Here is a 7,742-nt window from a genome sequence, read left to right on the forward strand (position 1 = left end):
GCAAGGCACTGTCTCAAACCCTAAGAAGCTTATTCATATTTAAGAAAATTTTGTTTTATTAGCCTAAGTGAGATCCAGAAATATAAAGTCTTCTGCTTTCTTGCTTTATGAGTAACACTGGTGTGTAGATGCCCCACAGTGACTCAAATATATTAAAGTTTTCACCAGGGTCAACCTATTATTCCAGCATTAGGTACTATTAAAGGGAATGAAGCAAAATGCCACATAATAGTGATTATGATTCATGATCATCCAAAAACAATGCAGACAGACTTTTCATGGCTAAATAGTTTGCTAATTAAGTAATATTATGATGCAATAAGGAATTTGTTAATTTTGTTATAAAATCCCATTCCTGAAATTCACAAGGAAATATACAACTTAAGAAAGTGATAATAGTATCACACTTTAAAAAGTAGAATTCACTGTTAATCACCAAGGATTAACCTAGCCATAAGTCACAAGGGCATATACAACTTAAGAAAGTGATAATAGTATCACACTTTAAAAGTAGAATTCACTGTTAATCACCAAGGATTAACACTAGCCATAAGTCACTATTTTGTCCTGAATAATTAAAAGTTTATTTCTCTCCCGTTTCTTTGCCATAGGGTATTGTAAAGAATAGTATTAAAAGTTAGAGGCTTAACTAATCTGTCTATATATATTCCATGACTAACACACCTTGGCCATTTCACGTGTTAGACCTGCAGGTTAGATGGCTGCTCAGCTCTCTGTGGAGTGGGAGACTGTCCTACTGAGCTTTTCTGATTACACTCCTTCTGTTTCTTGGTGTGCTGGTTTGGTTTAATTATTTTGGAAGGTTAGAGTTGGAAAGTTAGAACCCTCAATACTTGTGGAATGTTTGTCTAGTTATAGTTACTCGTTGTTTGGCGTGTTTCTCTTCTTCACTGGCATGTCACTCTCAAGTGTACTAGGGGACATTCTGTTGTCGAAACCCCCAGGACCAAAAGGAAAGCATCACAAACATTTCCAAATATACTTCACCACCTACACCAGCAACCATATATTAAAAAGCACTCAACAACTTTATACCAAAAAGCATTTCTATAACTATCATGGTGTGTGTATTCCTTCCTGTTTAAGCAGCAATTTATAGGCCTGGTGTTTTTAAGTAATAGAGTTAAGCAAAATTGTCAGATATTTTTTAATGTTGAAAACTCAAAACTATGAGTAACATGGACAAATATAATTTGCTGCCTTTTGCTTTTAATATACTTGGTTACTATTTCCATAGAAATAAAGTGAAAGGAAACTTCATAATGCTGAGAAGTAGAGAGAAAAAACAGCCCTGAGATTTAAATATGCCCAGTTAAAAGGTATTTTTATTATTCTCTCTTTATCTAGTGTGTGCTACGCTCATAAGTAACATATGTTGAGGTAAATAGAACAAAACATTAGTTGATAAATTATGCTAATAAAGGGTAAGCATAGATGTGATTCTTTCTGAAAATTTAGGACTCTGCCATCTTCTATTTTTGGAATTTATGGTCATTATTCTTCGTTCAGCCAGAAATGTGTTCATTCTGTGAGTCTGTACAGGAGGGGCTACCTGTTGTGTTCATTACACTTTTCAAAATGCTGGCAAAGTTTTGTTTGTATAGAGTTGAAATGTATTGTTCATACATGCCTGTGATATTCATCATTGAAATTTACCTATAAAAAATAAACTACCACTTCCTCTCCACACCTTAGCCTTCCCTCTCTTTAAAAACAGTAATAGTTTCTGTAGAAGTTTCAGTGAGGAACTATGCTAACACAAAAAACATATATGGCAGAATGATTTTGATGTGGTGGGTTTTCTTTTTATAATTCATAATATCTCGATTTTTATAGGAGGGGAATAACTCCATATGTAACTTCAAATTGATCTCTTTCTGCTTTGAAGTATACCTTCCTAATCATATTTTACATAGGTTAATACTTTCAAAAAGTTTGAATTCTCACTGTTAGGGTACATTGAGAGTCAGTTCAGAAATGTAACTGCTGTCATTACTTTATGACACATGTCATTACTTTATTGTGGACACATCAAGGTTTGCTGTGTGACTGATATAAATAAATAAATATATATATACATACATATATATATATATATATCACTGTTTCAAATTGTAATGTTTCATAAATTTGTCAAATTTTAGAGACTTAGACTCTCCCATCTGTCTTGTCTATGAAGTATGTGATTTTATTTCTGAGAATAGAGTTGGTCTGCTGTTCTGAATTTACATCTGTTATTTCAAAGGTTTGATTATATTTATTTTTTTCTTCAGTGATTAAAAATGCAATGAAAATACAATTTACAAATTCATATATGGATATTTCTAGACATGGTCTAATTCTAAAAGAGTTTACTTGGTGTGAATTTTTAAAGTGTTTCATGTAGATAGATTAATATATTTTTATACAATACTGTATTTCTACTTTTATTTCAAGACTGTATTCTTCAGTGACTTTTTCCAGTGCATGTGTTAACAGAAGATTGGACTGAGAGCACAGTGGCCTTCTTTACCAACTCAAAAGAAGTGTGATACGTTTGATCATGGAAAGCAAGAATGTGTTTATACTGTACACAAAAACCTTACACCTCTTTTCTAAGCTTTGTACTTTTTTTCATGAAATGTATTAAATATTTTCTCTCTAAAGCTATATTTCTGTTTTTATTATGCTTTCTAAGTATATCATGAGATTAAAATTTTACTACTTAGAAACCTGTAAGCCATGATTTATTTGAACTTTTGGGGAAATGAGGAGCATAATACTTAGTTTAAAAAAAAAAAAAAAAAACTCTGCAAGCAAATGCTTCACAACCAAATCATGTAATCATAATTACTACAGAGATTTTTAAAATATATTTTAGGAAAGGGTGACCTATTCAGTAAATGGTATTAAAGAACAACCACAAAAATTAGATCTCTACCTGACATTATACTCAGAATTTGAAAGAAATCAATGACTTAACATAAAAACAAAATCACAAAAATGCCAGAAGATAAAGGAGAACATCTATAGTTTGGGGGGGTGAGGATGGCTTTCCTGAGAATGACCTAAAACCCAAAAGCAGTAATTGGAAAGACTGACACGTATGGTTACATAAAAATTTTAGGCATATATATAAGAAAAGAGAACAGAAATAAAGAGTTAAAAGGAAATGACAGACTGAAAGAAAATATTTTGAAAACATAAAATGGACATAGGATTAATGTGTATATAATATATGAAGAGCTCGTATAAACTAATGAGGAAGACATCCTGATTAGAAAGTTGAAAAAATATGAGCTTGCAATTCACCTAAGACATACAATAATGAAAAGATGTTCAATCCCACTAAATCAAGAAATGCAAATTCATTCAGCCGTTTATTGAGCACCTGTTTTATCCTCTATTCCAGGTCCAGTGATGAACAAATTAAACAGGGTCCTGTTCTCGAGCTTGTGTTGTAGTTGGGAGGAGAGACAAGAAAACGAAAGGAAAAGGGCAACAAGGTAAACAGGGGAGTCCAGGCCTCACAATTGAATGAGGACGATAACCCAAGTCATACACCCACCTGTGGAAAGTGCAGAGGCCATTAGGCCATAGTTTTCCAATGTGGTTCCACCAATTACACTCATACTGGCAAAGTACTGCATAGGAGAGCCAGTGGATCCACATTCTTTCCAACATTGTATTGTCAGAGTGAATTGTTGCCATTCAAATGTAAGATGTTACCTCATTGTGTTGATTTGCATTGCCATGACCACCAGTGACGTTGAACATTTTTCTTATTTACTGACCCAGTGGTTGCACTTGTAAAAATTGGTTTAGTGGAATACTTGCATATGTGCACAAAAGTGTATCAGCATTGTAGTGGTGAAAAACTGGGAGCAACCTAAATGTCTATCCATAGGGAAATATTAAATAAACAATGGTCCATCCATACAATGGAATACAAAGCAGCCATTAAAAAGAATTATAGAGGGCCGGCCCCGTGGCGCACTCGGGTGAGTCCAGCGCTTGGGAGCGCAGCGGCGTTCCCCCCGCGGGTTCGGATCCTATATAGGAATGGCCAGTGCACTCACTGGCTGAGCGCGGTTCGGACGACACCAAGCCAAGGGTTGCGATCCCCTTACCAGTCACAAAAAGACAAAAAAAAAAAAAAAAAAAAATTATAGACATGTACTCACATGTTATGTGAAAAACACAAGTTTCAGGATTAATTTGAATACCCTATTTTTTATTTTTTGAGTAGTTCTGTTCATACTCATATATGTACATGGATGTGCACATAAATAGTCATTGCTTTGCACAGTAATGCAAGAACATAAAAATGACCATGTAAACTGAAACTGCAAAGCTGTTTCAGTAATCAATGGGGGAAATATGATTGCTCCATGAGCTGTAAAAATGTTAGTTAAAACAAAAACTCTGTCAATTACAAATGTATGGGGAAGTGAAATGAACAGTCAAGCTAATATTTAGTACACCATAATTTAAAACATTACAAATATTGAGAATTCATGATTCATGTTTTTATTTGTCAGAAAACTTACCCAAGAGTATTTGAACAGTGCTTGCTTCTCTTGATGTAATTTACAGTACAGAACAAGTTGCTGTGGTAACTTGTCGTACTCCTGTCTTCTGTGCTTTCAAGTTGTGAAATATCTCCTAGATTTCTTTAATGTAAAGTTTTATGCCAGCATCACTTTTCTGGGACATCATCTTTTCATTACAACCACTTTCCTCATTTATGTTGATAAGCTTACCTTCACTAAGTTCTTCTGGCTTCATATCTAGAGTCTATCAAACAGTGACCGTATCAGCATTCCCACGGTCACCTCAAATTTTACTTCCAGTGTGATTACTTTTTATTTCTTTGCTGTACTTTTTGTCTTTGTTGGCCAATTTCCTCTTTTGACTCTCCATGTTTGAAAAATGTCATGTGGTTCTATCACTAGGAAACAAGAAAGCAGTACAACTACATGCTTTGCTGTCTGTGCATGAACTGAATAACAGATGGACAGTGTGACTGGTCACTGACCGACTTTGAAAGAAGTGACATTTTTGGTTACTGATCATGGAGCATGTCTGTTATTACATAGTGATTTGTGGACTGAAGAGCTAAGTGAAGTTTATACTTAGTAATTACAGTTAATGTGTCATGGTAACTGAAATTTGAGTCATGTTGTGGGGCTGGTGGTATTTAAGCCATAGTAACTAAATTGTGCATATCAAAATTGTTCAAAGCAAGGACTTCCTGCATATATGTGGGAAATATGTATATATACATGTATATACACATGGAAATATATATAAAGAAATACAAAAAATAGAAAAATAGGACACAGCAAACTCCTAATAACTATATAGAGTTGAATTTAGGGAAGGGGATAGAGAGGAACTAGTATTTATTAACCCTATATATTTTTGTATTGTTTGAATTTTTACAAATTAATACTGTAATAATTTTTTACAGCAAAGTTAAGGTTACTTCTGTTTCCCCCAGTAACATGGCTTGCTTTGTGTGCATCCTGAAAAGATAACCAGAAGGGTAATGAGGAGAAATAGAAGAAAGCGTTGAATAAATAAATGTTTGTTGGGGGTAGGGGGAACCTATGATGGTTATCTTAGAATAATGATATGAATGAAAATGTAAAATGAGAATAAGTTTGTCACACAGCATAGTGTCATGTACAAAACACCAACTCTGTGCCAGCTGGCCTGATACTGTCACTTAACAACAGAAAGGCCTTGAGCAAATGACTTCATCTCCATCAACATTGAGTTTCCTGTGTGTACAACTGGCTATTCATACCTGTAGAGGATTGAATGTCCCCCCAAACTCATTGAAGCTTCGGTTGGGTCCCCCAAGTTTTATATGTTAGAAATTTGGCCCCCACCATGACTGTTAGGAGGGCGGGAAATCCTATTATGGGTAATTGAATGGTGGGGCCTTGAAGAGGTGATTAGATTGTAGGACCGTGCCCATACCATAGTGAATAGATTAAAAATGGTGGTAAGGGGCATGGTTCTGAGGGCTTTAAAAGGAGAGTGCGTGAGGAACTATCTTGCTTTTCTTTTCTTACACCATCTTGCAATGTGAGACCCTGGGTCACTGTCACCACTACCAGATGTGTTTCTTGGACTTTGGACTTCCCAGCCTCTGAACTGTAAGCAATAAATTTTGTTTCCATTGTAAACCACCCAGTTCCAGGTATTTTGTTATAAGCAACAGAAACAGACTAATACAATACCCCACAGGATTATTTTATGATAACGTTAGAAAAGCACTTAACACAGTGACTAACAACTAGTAAATTCTCAAAACATTGAATTATCATGCCATGGAGAGCAAGCACTGTGTTTTCTGCCAGTGAATGTCTTCAGATAGAGTCTTGTAAGGTAGTTGATCCAAGTATTTGTCACATCAGGTGGGAAATGGAACCAGATGACCTCCAAATCTGAGCCATTCTAAGAGTCTGTGATTTGGAATATATGTGAAAAGTCTTTTTCATTTTATTTTAAAATTATAGTTTGTGAATTATGCCTTTGGACTTCATAATTTTTTAGAATGAGACACTACAAACCAACTCAAATTGTACATTTACAGAAACAGAATTTTAATAGGACTCAGAAAGTTATTTAAAATGCTTTTAGTTAACCAAGTGCAACCTTGTTACTGGAAATAATTTTGTGTAACTCCAATCTCTGGCTAATTCATTTATATTTTGAACTGCTAACTAGGTAAGAAAATTTAGACTTAAAAGGATCTTGAGAAAAATAACTGGATATTCACTTCCCTCCCTTTTTTTTCTTATGATTAGACAATGAAAAATATTTGACATATCCTTTATGTATATTAAAACCTTACTTAGGATATTTTAAAACTCCATTAAAATGAAGGTTTATAAAAAATCATGGACTATCCAGCATTCAATAGTCAGATTTACAGATTAATGGCCTCAGTCTTAACAATTTCCAAGTAATATACGGCTCTTTACTATAAGGTTTTTTTCATGATGCATGGAATACATCTAGACCTTTATGATATTTTGTGCTTGTTTCTTATCTTGTCAGCTGTTAAGGAGCAGATACAATCAGGGAGGATCACTGAACTGACAGACAAACTGTATTTCCAAACTCCTACACTCTGAAATCTGCCTTGCAGTATGTAAAGCAGCCCTCATCAGCATCCAGTATGATGCTCATGCTGGCTAGTTACTTTCCAATAGGCGGATAACCCCCTCAAAATAAACAATGGGATTGCTTCAAGTCTGTTTTCAAAGCATCAGTTTTTAGCGAAAATAAAATGAGAATTTTTTTTTTTACATTAATGAGTGTCATACTTCATTTTGCTGTTAAAGCACTTTAAAGTGACTTTCTTTTAGTTTAGTTAGAGTTTAGCTTTTTAGTTTGAAGACATCTCCATAACTCTTAAACCATACTTACGTCTCTATCATGAGCTATATACATACATACAAATTATGTATACTAAATTATATATGTACATCAAAATTTTATACATAGAGTCAGCCCTCCATATCCCCAAGGATTGGTTCCCAGAACCTCTCAGATACCAAGATCTGTGGATGTGCAAGTTTCTTATAATGGGCACTTGGTATCCACGACATGGAACCTACCAATATGAAGGGCTGACTATGTATAAGTTGTATGTGTGTGTGTATTTGATCAGTTACAGTTTCTAGTTTCCCCTTTGTGACCTCAAAGTCAAATTTCTAGTCAAT

General features: G+C 34.5%; 1 long non-coding RNA gene across 1 annotated transcript; it reads left to right on the forward strand.

Annotated features, from left to right (window-relative positions):
• Window positions 1-2,178: 2,178 nt before the first annotated feature.
• Window positions 2,179-6,190, forward strand: LOC134382451 (uncharacterized). Its single transcript, XR_010024076.1, has 3 exons — window positions 2,179-2,266; window positions 3,413-3,506; window positions 4,956-6,190. It is a non-coding gene; the product is annotated as an uncharacterized LOC134382451 (long non-coding RNA).
• Window positions 6,191-7,742: the final 1,552 nt, after the last annotated feature.

Source organism: Cynocephalus volans, chromosome 7, assembly GCF_027409185.1.
Source record: "Cynocephalus volans isolate mCynVol1 chromosome 7, mCynVol1.pri, whole genome shotgun sequence".
Lineage (NCBI taxonomy): Eukaryota > Metazoa > Chordata > Mammalia > Dermoptera > Cynocephalidae > Cynocephalus > Cynocephalus volans.